Genomic DNA, 21,562 nt, shown 5'->3' on the forward strand with positions numbered 1-21,562 from the left:
CTCTTTAAAATGCACAATTTGCCTCACAATTTATCAAAAAGCCTCCCCTGTGGGTACTACTCAGGACAGCAAGTATGGTCCAGACATCTAACAAGTGTGGCCTAGAACTTAGAAGTGTGTTCAAATGCAGTCTTTTGCCTCTGGGTTGCCGGAATGCTGGAACCACTACACCTACCATAACAAGTGTTTTCCAACTTTAAAGCAATATACTTTCTCAACCCATGTGTGGCCTTCCCCATCTATCCCACTAATAGCCTGTGCCAGCAGAGTGATGGGGCGATCTAGGTCTAGCACTGAACTGACGCGGGCCGCGTGCCATCACTGCGGGCAGCACCGCGCGCCCAGACTGCGAGCAGCGCCATGCACTGCATTATGGGGCCAATATTTTTTGGGCACTGCCACTTATTTTTTTACAAATTAAGCACTGCATGTGACAGAGGAGATAATGGAACGCCATCAAGTGCCCAATACTGTAACCGGAAGCTCTGGAGGAACTCTGGAAGAGGGCAGAAACTGTAATGCAAGATGGCAAGCTGAACCAGTGAGTCAACACGACTATTGGGGATTAAACTGAAAAGGCTATTCATGTGCCTACAGGGAAGACACTAGTGACTTACCTGAAGGACGTGTGGGAACTTCAGCAAGGTTCTAACCAGGAAAATTGCATGTCAATACCACTATAACACATCGAATATTTTGTTGGATATATATCATTCTGTTACTTTATGCAGGTATATTTGAATTTAGCTGGCACGATTACAGATTGCATTAAACCCAGTTAGCACATTATTGCCTGCTCCCATCAAACAGATAAAGCATACAATGTATTCAGGCCAGTTATTGACTTGCCCTATGGCCCTTAGCCAGTTTCCATTATGCACAGTTGCCATCTTAAAATCCATTTCTGGAATGGACAGTTCGAAAATCATTCGTCCCCTTGCACACAGATTTCAGTTTTTTGTTAGGCCCACATCACGGCCTTTTCCCAATATGCTTTCTTAACCCATCATTGCAGGTCTTGAGTGCCAACACATTGTACGTTCGGTTGGTGGTGCCGGAAGGATGGGAGATCAATGCTCCATATGGCGGCCTAGATCCTCGAAGGCCAGTGAGGTTGCAGCCAGCGGTGGACTCGGCAGTAAAGATCCTGTCCCTCGGGCGCTGAAGGCGTACATGTGGGATGGGCTTGTGTGAGCTACCAGGCCCAGCATGACTCAGCTATCCTGAGAGCAGACCGGTTTAGGTGCGGCTTCTGACAGCACTCGCCTCTGACAGCTACATAAGGAAGTGGCACTGTCAAGATTTACAACTCCAAGCAGTACACAGCCACTCAGCCAGTCATACTTCACATAAGGCAAGAACCACTAAACAGGTTGTCACAAAAATAGCATGACCCAACAGTGCTACTCTGCAATGTTCTAATTTGATTGGCGAGACAAACAAGTGTAGGCAGATATTCTGACACATGGCGACAAGCCGTGCAGGTGACACAAGAGCACCAGGGTGGGGACAAGACATGTTGATGGGTACAATTCATGAAATGGAGATATTTTATGGCATCCCATTTGTCTTGCAGGGATCTCTTAAAGAAGGAAACTTTTTCTCTTTCTGATAGCAGTTATAAGTCCTGGATCCACCGGAGGACACCCATTTGATTAGCAATATTTCAAAATGGATTTTATTCAGGAATGATCAGTGATTTATAGTACCAAAAGAGGGGGCGATGTGGCCCCGCAGCGAGGATAGAAGCTAGCATGAGTGTATAAGATGATCGTCAGACAGCTTACATGGGGAGACTAGTTCAATGCAGGGTAAGACTTCAGTCCAAATGTTACTTGAAACACTTGTGTATAGGCGTGTTATAAATGCCATATCATATCATATCATTTCCTTAGTGTAGCACAGGACCAGAACGTGTGCAGGTGGGCACCTTTCTCCTCTAAAAAGACAGGCTGAACCCCCAATCCTCCACTAGCCCTCAGGTATGATACGCTTTGATTCCATTTAACGTTTTTCTGAAATTACCCAATGTACTTTTAAGTCTTATGTTCCCTCTCTCGAAGAGTCATGGAAATGTATGATTTTACAATAAGACTACATTTAGTTTCCAACAAGTTTGTTCCCCCTCCTGCTGAAAGATTCAGCTCTGTAGATATTGCTGTGGTGTCGGAGATGTCTATCTTACTCGATGTGTAATTCATGAATGAGTCAAGATCATCTTGGGGCTTTTATGGGGTAGAAAAAATACATAAGGGGTCATTACGAGGTTGGAGGTAAGTAACAGTCCTTACCGGCATGGAGTAAATACTGTGTCCATGCAGTAAAGAGCCCAGTAATAGAGGACAATTACGAGTTTGCATGCACGAGCTTTGCGCCATGCCGGTAACGACATTACCGACATGCCGCTAAAGTCCCAAAAATGGCCCTTGGCGGCATCATGGAAACCGCAGACAGCACACCCGGCAACAATGGATACGGCATTAGCGGGCACCGTAAATAAGCGGAACCGGAAGTAGCGTCATCGCTCAGGAACGGGAAAGAGAACGGCGGTCATCTTGAAAAACACAATCCATTGCCATTCTCACCACACAGGATCTGGATCCTTTTTCTGAGTACAGAAATCAACCTACAGCACCAGCATCATGCCCAAGGCAGTAAAGAAAGGTGCTTCCCGGCATCGCAAAGAGCGCTTCAATGAGGATGAACTTACTATGCTGGCAGAGAAACTGGCAGACAATGTAGAGGTTGATTTTGTAAACAGCCTCAAGAGGGAGGCACAGATAAAAAAGAAAGGGATCTGGCAACTTGTTGCCCAAAAAGTCAGTGCCGTAGACAACACCCCTCTCACGATCAAGTATGTCCGCAAGCTATGGGATGACCTGCGCCTGAGAGTCAGGAAAATCCTGTCCGCAAACCGAAGCCAGGCATAGGCTACTGGCGGTAGTCCTAGCTCACCCATAAAGCTGAGCCGGTGGGAGGAGATCTGCGCTACTATAATTGGCATCAAAGCCATAGAAGGAGTCGGCGAGATGGAACGTGGTGCACCTCATCATCGGATGGAGGTGAGTGTCCTAAGAAAACATTGTAATGCAAAGTATGATGATAGTCCACCAATTTTCCCGTCCAAAGAGGCAATGCATGGCCCAATACATACACATTTGACACATCCCTGCCTAGATGCCGTCCACAGCATTGACACATGCACATGCATGCAGAATGGCAATGCCATACCTGACACACACCACACAAATATGAAAATGGCATAAGTCACACTGCACGCAGTCCACAACAGAAATGCATGTCACGTAGCATACGCCAGCTCCAACATGAGTGACCCTGACGGATGCCTGCATACTCCACCCATATAGCAAGCAACGCGATCACCAAAACTCCAATGCCTAATCCCCTCTAATGTGTAGTAGAGCAATAATACCAATTTAAGCATGATGCTTGTCAAACCATCACTCATGCCGTCCCTCTCTTGGTTCCCCACAGGCTCGATCCTGACAGCGAGGCCCGGGACACACCCCCACAGGCAACAACTCCCAGGAAGAGGGCCAGGGAAGAAGGCAACAAGCCTTCCACATCGAAAGCCCCAACAAACCACGACAGGCAATGAAGTTGCCAACAGCACAGGATGCCACGGCACTGGTGCCGCTAAGGCCCATTGCCACAGTCCCCACAACACCTGTGTCACCTGCACAGGAGACAGTGGGCGATGGGACACATTCAGCAGAGAACAGCTCTGTTGGGGAGGTGGCAGCTACGGCACCCTAGACAGACGATGATGCGCAGGTGCAGGTGTGTGTTCCTATCGAGGACGACTCTTCGGACCTCCCTGCAACACCCAGTCCCGCACCATCCCTCCAGGTCACACCTGTGTACTCCGACCATGAAACCACATCAGAGCAGTCTGGAAGGGAGGACGTACAAGGGAGCATGAGTCCCACAGAGGAGCCACATGGTTGTGGTGATGTCACACATGCACCCTCCACCTTCACTGGTGTGCAGGCAGGCGTGCAGCAGATAGGACATGAAGTGCAGCGCCAGGAGGAGCTCACTGCCCTATGGAGGCAGTTTGTTGCAGACGGTGGTCAGGCAATGCAGGAGGGGAACGACAACACTGCTTCCCTGAGGCAGGCCATTGAGGCAAGCACCACAAGAATATGCGAGGAGGTGTCTGCACTGAGGCAGGTCCTCTCCCGCATAGCAGATTCCTTGGAGTCTGAGCATCTGGCCCCCAGACTGGAGCAAGTAGCCACCCCTTCCTCATCCAGCTCAAAAGAAACCAGCCCCCTACGCAGGTCAGCGCGCACCTTGCGCATATCGGACATGCCGCCACCAGGTGCAGGAAGTGGAAGGATGTAGATGGGGCAGCCTCATTAAGGCAATAGATGCTGACACATGAAGCATTTGCTTGGACACCATGTGTGGAGGAGTTGTGGGGGGAGTGTGAGGGGGCAGAGGGTGTGTGGGGAGTTCTGGGGGGAGGCGGAGGGGGGAGAGGGTGTGTGGGGGAGTTGTGGAGGAGGCGGAGGGGGGAGAGGGTGTGTGGGGGAGTTGTGGGGGGAGGGGGAAGGGGAAGAGGGTGTGAGAGGTGGGGGGTTTGAGCACTTAACTCCATTGAACAATTTAATACACCTGTTGTGTAAAATAAAATCTTGAGTGGACATTCCTTATTTCATGTGTCATTTATTGATATACAGTGCATAGTGTACATGTAATCCCACACACAGTGCCCTCTGTCCCACATTCATGTGACCCTCTGCACCCATTTGTGTTAGAAATATTGTGCAATCACTGACTGATGCACAGCACGTCCCTCCTGTGCATCGGCACTGCAATGATATGCCCCCACATCTTCTTCATCCCCTTCATCATCACCAGGTGGTTGCAGTTCAATGTCAGGGCGCAGGGACAAGTTCTGTCAGATATACATGTTGTGCAGCATGACACATGCCATGATGATCTTGGCCACCTTCTCATGGCTGTAGAGGAGTGCCCCACCCGACCGGCTAAGGCAGTGAAACCATGCCTTCAACAGGCCAAAGGTTTGCTCGATTACCACACGGGTACGGGTATGAGAACGATTGTAGTCCTCCTCGTGCCTGTTCTGTGGGTTTCGGACAGGGGTTAGGAGCCACGGCTTCAAGGGTTAGCCACTATCAATTGCATGAGAGGAAATTAAAGGTACATGTTAGTCGATTTGTGATGGACAGCTGTATTTGTCACACATGCCTGCTGATAATTGATGGTCACATGCACATGTCCCTGGTTGCATGCACACATTTCTCAGGCCCTCAATGCGTTATGTGTCATGGATTTATGGTGTGGGTTGAATCTTCAAGATGATACATGGTGGACACTGCCTTGATGTTGCTCATGCATTGTGGACGCATACCGCTGTGTTTGTGTTGCATATGTAATGTGTAGTGTTCTGTATGATTTTCTGACTGGCAGCATTGGTGTAGTACTCTCTGCATTATTTGCCATTCAGCGCTGATTATTAATATGATGACATGCTGCATTTCTGTGGTGGTGGTGGCCCTGTGACAAGCAGTGGATTCCCTTGGTGGTTTTGTTCAGTGCACTCCCATGGATGCTTGTCCTGTGTGATGATTTGCTGCAGACATTTACATAGTGTATATGCACAGCCTGTTGCTGGATTGTGTTACAGAGGTTGAAGTACGATGATGGGTGGTGCATGTGTTGTGGGATGTGGGATGGTTTTAAGTTTGGCATGTTGTGATAGGTGTGCAGCTTACGTCATTGCTATGGGATTTGGCTGTCATGTTCAGTTCAGGATGCTTTGGGGCACAGTGTTTTGGGATGGGCACATTGTGCTGTCACATCAACAATGACACCATGGTGGTGTGTGCATCTATCACCCCATTTCACTGCCATGTGCCTGTCATGCAATTTAGCAAGCAGCCAGGCACATTGTTCTGCATATTGCTCCATGTAGCGTGATAGAGTGGAGTTCCGCAGGACCATTGAGTCATGAGTTGATCCGGGATATCGGGCACAACAATGTGTGATGAACTTGCTGGCGTCACATACCATCTACACATTGATGGAGTGGTATTGCTTGTGATTGCGGTACGCCACCTCCATGGCATGCGGGACCACCAACACCACGTGGGTGCAGTCGAGGGCACCAATACAATTCGGCATGCCTGCCAGTGCATGGAAGCCAACTTTTGTATCAAAAATCTCCTGGGGAGTCCGTGGTAGGGATATGTAGTCCCTTGTGTTCTTCAGGAGGGCAACCAGCACTTAGTTCAGCATGTGAGAAAATATGGGTTGTGATTTGCCATACATGTGCCCATCTGTGTGCTGGTAGGTGCCTGTGGCAAGTAAGCGGAGCACCGACACTACCTTCAGTAGAGGGGGGATGGCGGTGCGTATTTCAATGAGGCTGACAATGTCGTTGTGCAGCATGTCCACAATGGTGGTGATGGTGTCCCGGTCCAGACGGTACACGGTGTGGATCTGCTCAGGGGTTAGGTTGAATGGACTGGCTCTGATGCGAAGGATTGGGGGCTGCCTGCGTGGTACCAATGGCTGCACTGGTGGGGCATGCTGGACCTGTCTCACCCTCCTTCTCCTCCTGCGTCTCCTCTGTAGTGCCTGCTGTTGTTGTTGTTGTTGCTGGTGTAGCAATTCAAGCATGTCCTCCAGCCCCAGTATTGCTACTACTAGTGGTATCATTTTGGTGTGGGACGGGGGTGTGGTGTGTGGGTGTGCTCCTTTTGTGCTGGCCCAGACTCCATTGCCTCCACTTGTGCTGATTGTGTGCACTGTGGTAGTTTGGAACACTGCACATAGCAGTTTACGGGTGCTTCACGATGCCGGTATTGCCGGCATGCCGGTATCCCGTATTAGCGCCTCCATGATGCCAGTCTTTGCATGTCCGCCTGACTTGTGATGTCCTCCTGTTAGCGGCATCCCTGTATTGCTGGCCTGAAGGGCCACGTGCCTGCGCCCATGCCGCTATTAGCGACTCCTCTAATACTTGGTTCTTGGGTCGGAATAGCCCGGAGCGGTATGCGATGCCGGTAATCTTTTACCGGCATCGTTTTTCCATTACCTCCAACCTCATAATGACCCTCATAGTGTCTATCGTTAGGGTGGAGCAATTACCATGTCTTTCAGGTTGAGCACATGTTTAAAGTAGAGCAGTGCAACTGCGCTATGTCCTGAGTACTTACTATGGGAAAGCAATCCATTTTGTTGTCCTGAACCATATTAAAGTCCCTTCATTTTATAAGCATATTCACATGTAAGTGCCCCTAATAATGCCTCCAAAAAGACATGTGTGTTCCCATTAGCATTCATAACATAACTCAGGATTGTAGGGGTCTTTGGTATTATGACTTCTCCTATGACATACCTCCCCCCACTGTATATAACTATCATGCCAGTTGCTTAGTGAACATTTCAATGGAGAAAAATTGTAGGAGCGCATGATTAAGAAGAAATTGTTTCATTTGTTATTTAGAATGCATTCCTTATTCACCTCCAGGATATGTGTTTCCTAGGGGAACATGATGCCGGCTCCTCTCGCACCGTACCAACAACTTTGAATGCTTCACTGGTCGACTTGAACCATTCACATTCTACTAGAAAATATGCAAATGCAGACTAATGAAGGTAGGATGGGGGTGATAATCCATAAGGACGACCGCCTCGCACCATACTGGACCTCTTTGCAGTAAAAGGTGAGCCACACATGATTATACATGATGGCAATTGAGTGCCTGCTCCATCCCTAAAATCCCACTGGCTACACACCACTGCGATATGATATATAGGGACTGTGGCTGCAATGAATTAGTTGGCTATACGTTGTTGAATGGACATTTTGTTATTTACAATATAGGTTTAAAGAGAAGACAAAGACAACAACATACAACATAGAGAACATGTAAGAAATTATGTATATCATAGCAGTGAAAGCTCCGGCCGTCTCAATTTAAAGTCTAGTATCGACATAAAATCAGTTGAATCATTCGCCGGGGCTGTCGGAAGGATGTTCCCCCTTCCCATGTCATTGTCCATCCTCGCTTTTCTGTTAAATAAGTAGTGTCTCAGTAAAAAAATCCACATTCCCGCATCCTACCAATATTCCCTTATCAATTGTGGAACTACGATGTTGATTGGTGAAAAATGAATAATCCATACTCTGGTGATAATGACAGAAGATAGGTTCCTTAGGAGTAGATCTCCCTGCGCTAATTCAAAATTCTTTTACAAATATTTTGTTGATGTTTATTTGGTGAGAATAGGTCTGCACTCCTTTCCGGTACTGGCCACCAGGGGGTGCACGGATGAGTCCAACCTCTGTGTGAGCTCCGCGTCCCACAGTCCTACAATTGTCCTGGGCCCCCACTTGTGGACGCCCCATCCTGGAAAAATACAGCAAGATTGATATGGGAACATACCCCCCTCCCTGGGAGCGAAAGTCTGATGAAAATCGGTGAAGGTTTTGAGAGAAACTCGTTGCAATGAGCTGCGCTCCTGCTGCGGCCTGACCCAGTTTCCGAAAGCGAAAGTGAGCCTGTGCCTGGGAGCGCAGAAGAGGGCGCTGCATGGAATGGCATGGTAGAAGGCTAGCAGAGGCAAAAGATACCCCCAAAGAAGTTGCTGGGCTGGAGCTGCCATCCCAGAGGGCATGCCAGCTCTGAGGAACGGCACAAGTGTCCCCCTTGGATTGCAAGTGGAGAGGCGCGATGGGGGCGGGTGCAGCCGGAGCGCCACAACCAGAGCTGGCACCGAAGGTGAGCTGGCTGGTCTCTCCAGCCACCGTGGACCCCTGCAGAGGCCTGTGCCTTCCTACCGCGCTTCCTGAGGCAAAGTAGCACGGAGGATAACCCAATGCAGAGACAACACGCGGTGGTGCTACACGTAGGTCTCTACTTGAATCTGGAGGCAGACCATAGGAGTGAGATTTGCTGCACCCGCCCAAACCTACGGAGACCATACTGCTCGACCTTTCGCAGTCACGATCGTGAGAGCTAAACAAGTCGTTTGGTGAGATGGGCTGACATGGTGTGCTCTGACACACATTCAAAGTTAATTTAGAACGTTTGGTGGGCCTAGCACACTGGGGCTTTATGAGAAAAAGTTGGATGAAAACATCCAGCTAAGTCCGGCGCTCTCCGTTGGAGCTCTTCTGGAGCTCACTGTTCAGATTGTGTTTGTTTTAATGTTTAATAAACGTAGAGTTCATCGCTCATGGATATCTAAAATCGTATTTAGAGCCACTTTAGAAAACTTTCAAGAGTATAATCCTGAATCTGAGGAGCATCAACAGCTGGGTGTTTTGCTAAATAAGAAGCAGACTTGTTTCATTTTGTGTACGGTTGTTTTAATGCCAATGCATTTCGGAGCGTATCTCCTTCTTCAGGGCGTTAACCATACCACTTATTGTAAATTCTTACATATTTATAATACGAGAATAAATGAAAATGTTTCAATCCACATCATGTGAAAATTCCAAATCCAAACAAGATTATAATTCCAATCAATAGTTTGAGAGTAAATAACCAATATTAACATAGTTCACCATAGTTGAGTACACAAATCAACAAATGCATAAAATGAATAATTGAAAAACATACATACCCAGTAAAGGTAATTCGTTAAAGATGGAAGATTAGATGGTGGGGGGGAAGAAAACAACAACAACATAGAGCCCTTGTTAGGTAAAAGTAGGTACATGTTTGCGCACATTCATTTCTAAATCCAAAATAAATCCCATACATAACTATCATGTTTTCAAAATTACCTTAATCATTTTCCTGTGGTGTCTAGCACCCTTCTTTAAAGAACAACTTCTTACGTACAGCACTCCAGCCAGCCATCTGTATTCCACATTTAAAGAAAAGTAATACTAACAATGATGTATACTGTAATCATTGTTCTATATGTATACAAATGTTATTCCTAATTCTTCTTAAATGTGGGGCACAGACTCACCCGTAGTGTTGTTTAAAAGTCTGGATGAGCTTCTGTCTAACGCTTCACTCGCGCTCTGCCTGTGTTGCATATACGTTGGTCCACGGGGAGCCGCGTTCCAAGCAAAAAAGGTGAAAAATGGCTTCTAAGTGGTTGCTGAGGTAACCACGTACGTTGTGCGTGGTCACCTGACCACTATTCAGTACTACGTCGTCACGCGTCCCGTGTTTCCATGGAAACCAGGAAGCCGGACGATAAATATACAGAAAAAGTGCTGGCGCATACTGCACTGCTGTCAGGTATTTCAAATAACGATTGCTGCGTGCAGGTTCCAATGGAGACTTATAGTGACTCGGTGATGCTATTAAACAAAAATAAATGTAACTGCCCCATTGAGCGTATGCTCGCGCCTGGCTGATGGCCTGTGTGGCGACGCCTTGGGTCCCGTGTCCCCATGGAGACGGGGAGACGGGATGTTGGGGGTAATTACATTCAATTATACCGCTGCATATATGCTTATGTTTCCCATACGATTACTTATTAACCGATGTCATTACGTAAGCCTCAGATATACTAAGTTATATTCTAACTTCTGTCTACATGTTCGTTAAGAGTGTGTTACACTAAGCATAAACTGAATATTAATTCGTACATACAAAATCACGTAAACAGGTGAAGTTAAATGATGACTGATATTCTGCACTATCCGTAATGCTTGCGCCCAAAAATGTTATGTACGTTACTCTGTATGTGTAGTTTACAGTAATGATGATAGCTTGTGCATGTTCTATCAGGCATGTATATTGCATTGTGTGTAGCAACCATCTGTCTGGATCTGGTTGTCGGACCTAAAATGCCTAGGTCTCATCCTTGCACCACTTTTCTTTTTATGTATCCACAACTGTTATTTAGCCACAATAGATATGTCCATGTTGGTGTTCCCCTCCCCATCCTTTTACATAAACACTAGCATGTTTATAAGAAACATGCCCAGTTTATCTCTTCATTCATTCCTCTCTGGGTGAGACACCCCAGCGTTTCAATCCAATAACATTCCCTTTTGTCTAATTTGTTTTGTATGTTTTCATCAGGATCATTACTCCAGACAACCTCCAGCACCATGAATCAAATCTGTGTCAAGTTATGTCTCTCTTTGATCCAGTGTCTTGCGACCGCAGAGTTTAGATTCTTGTTCCGTATACACGAGCGATGCTTGTTCCATCGAAGTTTCGCTTTTCTTTGAGACTGTCCCACATAAAACTGTCCACAGGGACACTTAATACCGTAAATAATGTTAGGGGTGTCACAAGTTGCAAATGATTTCAGCATGGTTTTTCTTCCTGTATGTGGATGGTTGATAGTTGATCCTTTTTGCACATAGCTACAGTTACTACATTGTAGACACGGAAAGGTTCCAACACGTTTTGTCTCAGGTTGTTTCTTGCGTTGTCTTGTCTGTACCAAACTGTCACAAAAGTTCCTGCTTCGTTGGTAAGCAAATATAGGTGGTTCTTTGAAAAGATCCTCGGTCTTCTGATCGCAAGATAATACTTGCCAATGTTTTTTAATAATTGATTTGATGCGGCCACTTTGTGTTGAAAACCGTGTGACGAATACCAATGATGGTTCTGTTTTCGCTTTCCTTGCAGCTGTAAGTAATTCATTCCTGTTTTTTTGCTCTACCTTGTGTTTGGCTTTTCTAATTTCCTCCTCCTTGTATCCACGTTTCAAGAACTTTTCGCCCATTTCGTGAAGTTCTTTATCATAGTCTCTCGGATCACTGATAATGCGCTTCACTCTAAGCATCTGACTGTACGGTAAGTTCCTGATCAAGCTAGGTTCATGGAAACTCAGTCTATGTAGCAGATTATTGCGATCCGTTGTCTTTGTGTATATATTAGTTTTGTATTCATGTTCCATGCACTCCATATTCACGTCAAGGAAATGAATGCTTTTTTTAGAGAACTCATAGGTGAACTGAATTTTTTCACTAATTGTGTTGAGGTATGCGAAAAATTCCAATAGATCTGTCTCAGTACCTGTCCAAATTCCAAATATGTCATCTATGAAACGAACCCAAATAGCCACATGTGCCTTCCATCTTTGCTGACTTAGTATATGGTCTGACTCAAATTTGTGCATAAATGTGTTGGCATATGATATGTGGGAGCCATCGTGGCTCCCATAGCAGTTCCTGTTATTTGCATGTAGAATTGGTTCCTATATTTAAAGTATGAATTTGTTGAAATAAATCGTAATAGAATAATGATGAATTCTTTGTTAGCTTCGATCTCCCCTGTGTTTAAAAGTAACCATTCTATTGCTTCAATTCCTAGGTCATGAGGAATAGACGTATATAAATTCTTTACGTCGACAGTAAACAGAATATGTGACGATGAATGTGGTACTGTTGCTAGTAATTCCAGGAAATGGGTTGTGTCCTTAATGTACTTTGTAGTCTTCTGGATGAGGGGTTGTAAAAAGTAATCAATGTATTTTCCGATTTGCTGCAATACACTGTTCACCCCAGCCACTATGGGTCTTCCAGGAGGATTAGCCATCCCTGCGCAACGAGCCCGCCCTCACTATTATATTACAAGTTCAATGCTTCCCGAGGAGTACAGTCCCGGACTCGCCCCAGCATAAGGAAGAGGCACCGTGGAGCCGGGCAGGTAGGAGCCCACGACCATAGACACCGGGACCTGGAGGCCATGACGGCCCGCCCACAGTTTCCCCTCCCAAGAACTTGCGCGGCCCATAAGGCTTACCACCGGCAAGGTGCGGGGTGTGACACCACAAACACCCCACATCACGTGGTGGACCAGGGGCGCTGCAGCAGATAACGAAGACACGCTCTGATCCTCTCCAGACCCTCTAGCTACATTTAATACGAGCAACAAGAGAAGCATAGGAGGCCCAATGGTCCCTATAGAATGAAAGCGGGACACAGAACAAGCTCGCCCATGAGGACGGATCCCGCTGTATAAAAGTGCGACATTGAACACGCTCCCCCCTTGAGAACAGACACATGTGGGGAGAGCCCAGTACCATACAGAAGCGCACTTTCTGTAGCCACCGCTAGGTGCCCTTCATACAAACGACAGGAGACAAGAGGGCCCTAATAAGAGATCATCAGACATAGGGACCCAACTTGTGCTGGCGCACACTCTTGGAATCATTCTGGGGCCTTCCGACTCTGAATTGCCCCCACAGTCGAGGTGATATCTACACGCCCAGTCTTGTGCAATCTGTGTGACCTCATAAAGTCGCCACGGCGGACCCAACAATACAACACATGAACAAAGCAAAGAGGATGGAGGTACGTGATGTGGTTCCTTATTTGACCGGAAGGACAACAATATTAACATTGCCCCATGCAGGTACAAAACCTGAACCCCTGCTCCGGCAGAGTGATCCATGCCATAGTGGAATAAGTTGTCTGTAGTCACCTCACAGGGTGCATTCACCCGCCCGTATATAGTGGATCGGAGCCTGTGAAGACCCCACATGATAACAACAAGTGCAAACCCCAAGGAAGTGTCGGGGGTCATAGAAGCTCCACGTGAACAATGCAGGGGCATATTGAAACAAACCACTAGAGATAACTGGAGGGTTGGGCCCCCAGCAACGGGGCATGTGCCCTCCTCCGCATGCACCCGCTGTTCATGAAATGGCAGGAAACGGCCCTTACTGAACACCACGAGCTGCCTATTGAACCGACTCCAGGGGAATGCCTGCTTTACCCACCAGTGAGACTCTGCATTTGGTCCTCCAAGTTCTCGACATGTCACTCGCACGTATTGGTGGTGCAATACCACCAGAGAAATTCTGTCCTTGTTAGGCGATTGTGCACAGGATGAACACGGCTAGTGCAGTAACGAACCCAAGGAACCAGAACACATTCCACCCGCCAAGTACGATGTGACAAATACATGGACATACACCAGAAGTTGGCACATATCGGTTCAATCCACACCGCCCCGACCCAGGCCTACATCTGGAGTCGGCAATGGCGACATCAGGGGTGGAGGCGGCAGTGACTAAGGCCGATGTCGAAGCCTTGCTCAGTGAAATGAAAAGCATGAGGGTGGACATTGGTGGGAAGGTCGACAAGATAACACAGAGATTCAAAAAAATTGTAGAGACGTTAGAAGGGGTTGAACATAATCAAACCTCCCTCAGTACTCTGGAGTCCCAAATGGATCAAAGGATCGCAGGGATAGAAACTAGAAAGGAGGAGTTCTGTCTGAAACTGGACGACTTGGAGAATCGCGAACGACGGAACAACCTGCAGATCTTTGGGATCCCGGATCGGGAAGGGAAATCCGATCAGGACCTGAAAAAAACACTGCATGCAATCATGAAAGTCCTATTTGAAGACGATTCAGTCGATGAACCAAAGATCGATCGCATACATAGAGCTGGGAGAGACGCAGGTGGGCCGAGAACAGTCCTCACTCGCTTTAACAACTACTCCGACAAAGCCAGAATCCTTTTGAAAGCCAAACGATGCCACCAGATCCTTTTGGACATGGCAAGGGGGATGATTTTTCAGGATCTATCATCATTGACCCTAGCCATGTGGAGAATGTGTATGCCTCTCACCAAAGGGCTCAAAGAAAAGGGTGTCCATTATCGATGGGACTACCCATTCTCCCTCACATTTGAGTGGGAGGGGAATATGATTCGGCTGAGATCAGAGAAGGATATACATGCTTGCATAGCAGACTTGTTGGGCGACCAAGAAGCTGAGCCAATTCAGGGAGAAGGATGGGAAGATGACAGGCAATGGCGCATTTAGGGTCCGAAACATTGGTGAATCCCAGGGTCCAGGAAATAGAGAAGGATGAACGCTTCACCGAGTGCCAATCTTTGAGGAACATGGGGGCGAGTAAAGACTGTAGAATGGATGCTTCTTCGACTGTGACAATATGGCCTAGTGATAACTCACAATACGATAGACATACCCATCATTGGGTGCTATGTGCTACGTTACCAGACCGGGTCTACAAGATCCGATGTGGAGCCTGAGTTGCCTAACTGGAAGACATTAGAGTGGATCAACCACTGTGCTTACAGTAGACCATGGACCAGCGGCTGGTCCCTGCAATGATTTGAAATGCTGCTAAGAGGGCACACAGCTGATGGGCTGAGGGGTCCGTCCCACACATCTTATCCGGACATCCATGGTGAGGTATCTTCAAGTGGGGTATGCCCACTCTGAAACAATGGAGTGATTTAGTAACCTTTGTGATTTGGGGGGGTGGGAGGGGTTGGGGGCTCAATGTGAAATCTGAATGTTCTGAGACGGGACCACGAGATGCACGGCCTCTACTGGTGGTCCTGGACCGGCTTGGTGAGGATAACCCAGCTGGATCGGTGTTAGGGAGAATTCTCCAAATGTGATAATGTCCCTTACCTTTTGAGACCGCCAGCAACTTTGCTGGATTTTTAGGATTTAATGTTTTACCTGAAAAGAGTGTGAGCCTTTTTTTCCCACTCGTTCATGTATTTTGATGTGTGTTTTACTTTTGTGTTCTTTGGTTATGGAGTTTTAAAACAACTCCAATGGCATCATCTTTTTTCTGTGTGTCACACAGCACCTTCAGTGCAGTGGCAGAGGGGTGTCTCTCAGACTCCCCTAGGTTTAAATACCTTCCCTGGGACTGACTACTGTTTCCCAGGGCATGTAAAGTTGAATTGACATCACTCGTCTCTTTAAATTTACTGACCCAGCACACCCTATCTTACTATAGAGTGGTGGAGGGGTTGCCTAGCTTGCCCTGAGTCAAAACACTCATGTAACAGTAAAATGTTACCTTTTCCTATTTTAAATGGCTGGTGGCAGTGGTTTAGATCGCCTACCATGATTTTTCGCAACCGCTAACAACGGTAGCTGAAAATTAGGGGTAGCCATGTTTTTCAATATGGCGCCCCAGACCTATTCAACTTAGTGATCTATACTCAGCCAATTGCAATTAACTAGCATTTGTTGTCACCATACTTAAAGAGGACATGCAACATGATATAAATGCCGTTGGACATGCACGATTGTTAAAGCCATGAAGAAGCTCCCTAGCCTCACTAAAGTAAAGTTGGGAGTTATGTGAAACACGTGTCGGCCCTTTTTGTCTGGCGGAACTTGTTTGTGGTTGTCCAGTTGGAGAAAATAAACATAGCATAAGTAAAATGATTACCTACTCTGTTCCTACCCAGTGCAACTGGAGAAGGCACTGTAGAGCCACTGGTCCTCATTGCCTGGGAGGAGAAATGCAGCACGGTGCTAGACCTCAAAGGAATAGAGGGAGTCTGCCGTGCAGAGGCGGGTGCCAGCAGCCAGAACAGGAGGTAAGTCAAACCCTCCAACACAAATGCATGCACAAATGACAGCCCAGCATGAGATGCCCCAGTGGACAGGGACACAAGTCAGCAGACCCAGAAGCTGGGCATGCCAACAGGGCAGAGTGACACGGGGTGGCACATCAGCCACCCTTCACATCAGCCGTGGGGCAGGTCACCAAAGGCACTACTGAGCATCACAGCAGCGGGAAGGGCATGCAAATGAGCCAAACTAATGCCATGAGCACCACACCCCTATTGGCGCACCCTGTACGGGTTGTATTGAGGTACGTGATCGACCACAACACTGTGCAGCAGTCACAACATCATGTTGCGGGTCCAGTAGGCCTACCCTACGTCATCATGGCAAACAAGCCACAGGGAAGTACACGTCCCACACACGACAAGTAACCAGCCTGCCCATCACTGTAAACCACAGAGCAGACCTGCTGGCTGCACAGCAGTGCCACATAGAGCCATTACAGTGCCATGGACTGAGCCAACCACCCGCCCCCTACCATGTGAGTGCCAACGGGGTGGGGATGTGGGTGCATGAAGGACCACAAGCATGCATGCCAGAGGTAAGATGCCCCAGCATGGACCCCCTGACCTACCCACACACAGGCCAAAGACCAACAGGCCATGGGTCACACACCCATCGTTACAAGAAACCCCATGGCGCTGAGCCCACATGCATCTTTCCATGACCAACTGTGCCCATTTTCCCATATGTGTGGAGTCACACTCTGTACCATAGCAATTGTGCCCTGCCTGCCAACACACGTGGGGGAACCATACTTGACAACATTTCCTATGTTCCCTAAAGACACACACATCGTCGGAGGCATCAGAGGAGGAGGAGGAGGAAGAGGATACAGGCCCATCAGAGAGCGCTGCTAACAGGCCCTCAAGGTCTGCCACCACCACCCTGCAAAGGCCCACACAGGCCACACCAAGGTGAATGTCCAGGGTCAAGGCAATGCCCACACCACAGGCCACCCTCACCCACACAACACACTTTAACATGCAGCATGATGTTACAGAGGTTCAAGGACATGGAGCACATATAGCAGGAGATGGAGGAGATTGGCTACAAACATACAACAGATCTGCAGGCCATCAGGGACACCATTTATTTTTCATGTTTTTTTCATTGATAAAGCACACAAAGCGGCCCTGGGGCATCGTGGCGCTGTTACAAAGAGGCTTACTTAGTTAGATGATAGACAACAAGGCTTACTTGGTTACGTGAAACCGCAAGACCTACTGTCTGAGGTTCGTGCTCACAGTGAACCTGATACCAGACAGTGGTTAGACATGATATTGTTAACAAGAAAAAAGGAAGTTGCAGAGGCTCCATGGTTACAAGGGAGCCAGCTATAACTCAAGACCTTCCTTGAGCAGATGTCTGCATGGGCACAATAGGGTAGAGAGGGCTAGTTGAAGAGCTTTGTTTTGAGTGCCTTATGGAAGGATAGGTGGGCTAACTGCAGGGTTGTGCATGCCATGGCGCGGAACAGGGCTGAGACGACAGACAACACGTCCGCCCTTACACTGTACACTCAACATGTCAGGGAAATGACAGAAGGTGTCTCTACACTGGCCAAGGCCCTCCGTCAGACAATGGAGGTGCAACGGCAGCAAAACATGGGGACAGGCTCCACCCCATCCACACCCACAGAGGCGCCCAAAATCACCAGGGGCGGTTAAGGGGGAGAAGGGTTAGGGGGAGGCCATGGTTGTGAAAGAATCTAGGACACTTTTTTTCGCCATGAGTGGCCATGCTGAGGTGTTGTGGTGGGAGGGGGAGGGGAGATAGTGTGATGGGGTGTTGGTAGTAGGAGGGTGGAGGGAGGTAGATAAGGCACTTGATTCCATGAAAACCCTTAAAATTCATCAATGCGAGGACATTCCTGATTGTGTCATTGTCCTGTTTATTGACTGGGTTCCCCACGGACCCTCGCCCTGGCTGGGGCATCTGGTGGAAATGGCAGTGCCAGGGATGCTGTTCTGTGTGGCAATTTGGCAAATTGTCTGCATTGCTTTGGTGGGTGCATGTTGCATTGTGGTACCTGTAGTCATGCTGGTGTATTTGGTTGATACTGTGTGTGTACTACTGCTTCTCCATACAGGTAAGTCCGACATGTGCATGCTCCCTGGTGTGTACTGTGATGTTGGTGCGGGTGGTGGTCAAATGTGGATTTCGTCATCTTTTGTGCGGGCATACGCACCCCCCGCCTATTTGGGCATGTCACCCGCAGTGCATGTGTGCTAGCTTTTCTACTCACCCACTATCAAGGTCTGTTGTCCTCTGTACCTCTCTTTGTATCCTGGCAGTGTGCTGTCCTGTAGGACCACGGCATTGTGGGTGGAACCAGGGTAGCACGCACAGCAGTGGGTGATGATGAGGTTGATGTCGGAAGTGACCTGCATATTCAGGGAGTGGTAGTGCTTGCGATTTCGGTACACTGCTTCATGGGCCTAGAGGGTGTAAGGAAGGCATAGTATCAAACAGTGAAGACAGACACAGGTGATCACAGTTCAAGGGCTTTTATTGAACTTCAAATGGGTTGGTTGAACGCCTATCTGAATCTAAATTTAAGGATGGAAGCAAGCTACGACCATCAATAATAATAACGCAGTCCTAGTCAAGTCTCTGTCAAACAAAAGGGCCTTTACTAATAAACCTATTGCTAATCCTTACATCTCAATACAAAAGGGTGTGGGATAATTGTGTGTGTAAATAAGAAAAGTGTTCAAGAAATAATATCTCAGGACGGTTGAGCAGTTGGCTTCCCTTCTCCACGTTTTCAGCACGGGGCAAGGGAGCACCTGCGAGGTTCGCACACACTCTGGATTCTTGGCCACAAGGTAACAGTCCAAAACACAGGTATCAGGGCCTTCTGCCAAAGTCTCTTTCCCAATGTCAGTCTCTTTCAACGACACTGGATCAGCATCTTAGCCCTCAGCTAATCCTTTCCAGACTCTCCGGGTTTCTTTAAACACTCTCCTCTGCTCTTCAGCTCCTCTGGTCCACACTGCATCCCCAGCTCGCTCAAACTGTGTCTCAGAGCCCACCTTTTATACTGACAGGATGTGTTAAATGGAGTCAGCTGTGGGTGGTTGGAAAGGGAGGCCTGCCTGCCTTTCCTCGTTAATGGGTCCTAGGAATCCAAGGTACATTGGTTCCTATGGGCAATCTTCATAGCTCTGTTCCTCTTCCTCTTAGTCCCAGTGGTCTTAACAGAAGGCAATGGGAGGAAGTATCGGAGTTGTAGTTTTCCCTTATGATGTAGGGAAACTTCTATAAGTGTTTGTCAGGGTGAAGGGGCAGATGTGTGGTTGTAGGTGAATGGGTTTTAGATTATAATGCCCCATAGTGACTGTGGGGATATCGGATAGGGATATATTTCTTCTCCTACGCCTCCCTTTAATGTTAGTACTTGTTGAAATTGGGGAAGGGGCAATGGGACAGGATTCATAACAACCTATAAAGGTGGAGGAAGTGTCGGGTAGGGGTTTATCAGAAAGGCGGGATACCACATCTCCCCCAAGGGTATTGCTCCAACTGTCCCCAAGGACCCATGCTCAGGTGATCCTCCGCATTGTTCCAACACCAAGGTCTGGTTTCAAAAGCGATGGCCATGCCCTGGCCACCTGAACAAATAATTTGTGGGGTCCATAAGTGAGAAAGCCCTCAGGTTTGTAGCATACCCTTCCCCTAACATCCTGGCCTTCTGCCCAAGGAACATTTATAACTGTCCCCTCCATGATTTCTTCCTCCCTATTTACTGGACAATCTTTTAAGTTATGGCTCCAGTTCCCACAGAAATAGCATTTTTTTATTTGGGAGGATTCTGATTTAGTTAGAGATGTGGTGGAAGCTACAGCTAATGAGTTTTGCCTCTCTTTTTTCAGCCCTCTCTGGCTCTTGGAAGGTACAGCTCCTCGGCCCTGCTGTAACCCTTCAACGACACATCATCAGCATCTTGGCCCTCAGCTCCCTTCCAGGCTCTCAAGGATTCTTTATCACTCTCCTCTGCTCTTCAGCTCCTCTGCTCTACACTGCATCTCCAACTTGCTCAAACTGTGTCTCAGTGCTCCACCTTTTATACTAACAGGGAGTGTAATTGGAGTTTGGTGTGGGTGGCTGGAAAGGGAGGCCTGATTCTGCCTGTCCTCGTTAATGGGACAAAATGGAGACTGTCCATAGGAATCCATGGTACAACTGTTCATATGGGAAATCTTCATAGCTCTGTTCCTCTTCTTCTTCATCCCAATGGTTTTGACAGAAGGAAATGGGGCGGGTGTATGGGAATTGTAGTTTTCCCTAATGATGGAGGGACACTTCTGTAAGTGTTTTTCAGGGTGAAGGGGGCAGATGCGTGGTTGTAGGTGAATGGATATTAGATGCTAATGTCCCATAGTGACTGGGGGATGTTGAACAGGGATATATTTCGGCACCCATGCCTTCCTTTTATGTAAGTGCCTGTTGGAATTGGGGAGAGGGCAACGGGGTAGGATTCATAACAACCTATAACAATGGAGTAATTGGCGGGTATGAGTTTATCAGAAAAGGGGGAAGACTGCATCTCTACCAAGGGCATTCCTGCAACTGTCGCTAAGGACCCCCTGCTCAGGTGATCCTCCCACACTGGTCCACCCCCAAGGTCTGGTTCCAAAGGCGATGGCAATGTCCTGGCCACCAGACCAAAGAATCCCTGGTGTCCATAAGTGAGAAAGCCCTCAGGTTTCTCACAGGGGGCACAAGCGTAACATGCGTACAGTCCAGGTCAGCAATCACGTTTGGCATTTGGGCAATGCCATAGAACTGTGCCTTCATGGCATTGACCTGGGCTGGGGTGTTAGGCAGTGAGATGTGGCATTGCACTTGCCGCAGGAGGGCTTCAAGCACCTGGGCCAGCACTGCACAGGATGTGGGCTCTGTGATGCCATGCATCATGGCCACAGAGTGCTGGAAGAAGCCAGTTCCATGGAATGGTAGGAAGGACACAAGTTTTAGCAGTGGGGGCAAAGCTGTCCGGATGTTGATCCTGCTCCCTATGTGGTCTGGTATTGTGGTGATCAGCTTGGTTATGGTCTCCCTGTTGAGGTGGTACAGGTTGACCAAGTGGCTGTCAGTGGGGGTCTTATGTGAGGGCCTGACCCTGGGGATCGGGGCACACCTGGCTTGTAATGCAGCTGTGTTTGAGCCTCGTGTGGCTGGCTGTAACAGTACCGGCTGTAACGGCGCCAGCTGTAG

The sequence above is a fragment of the Ambystoma mexicanum genome, chromosome 3p (assembly GCF_040938575.1).
Source record: "Ambystoma mexicanum isolate Mex_15411 chromosome 3p, UKY_AmexF1_1, whole genome shotgun sequence".
Lineage (NCBI taxonomy): Eukaryota > Metazoa > Chordata > Amphibia > Caudata > Ambystomatidae > Ambystoma > Ambystoma mexicanum.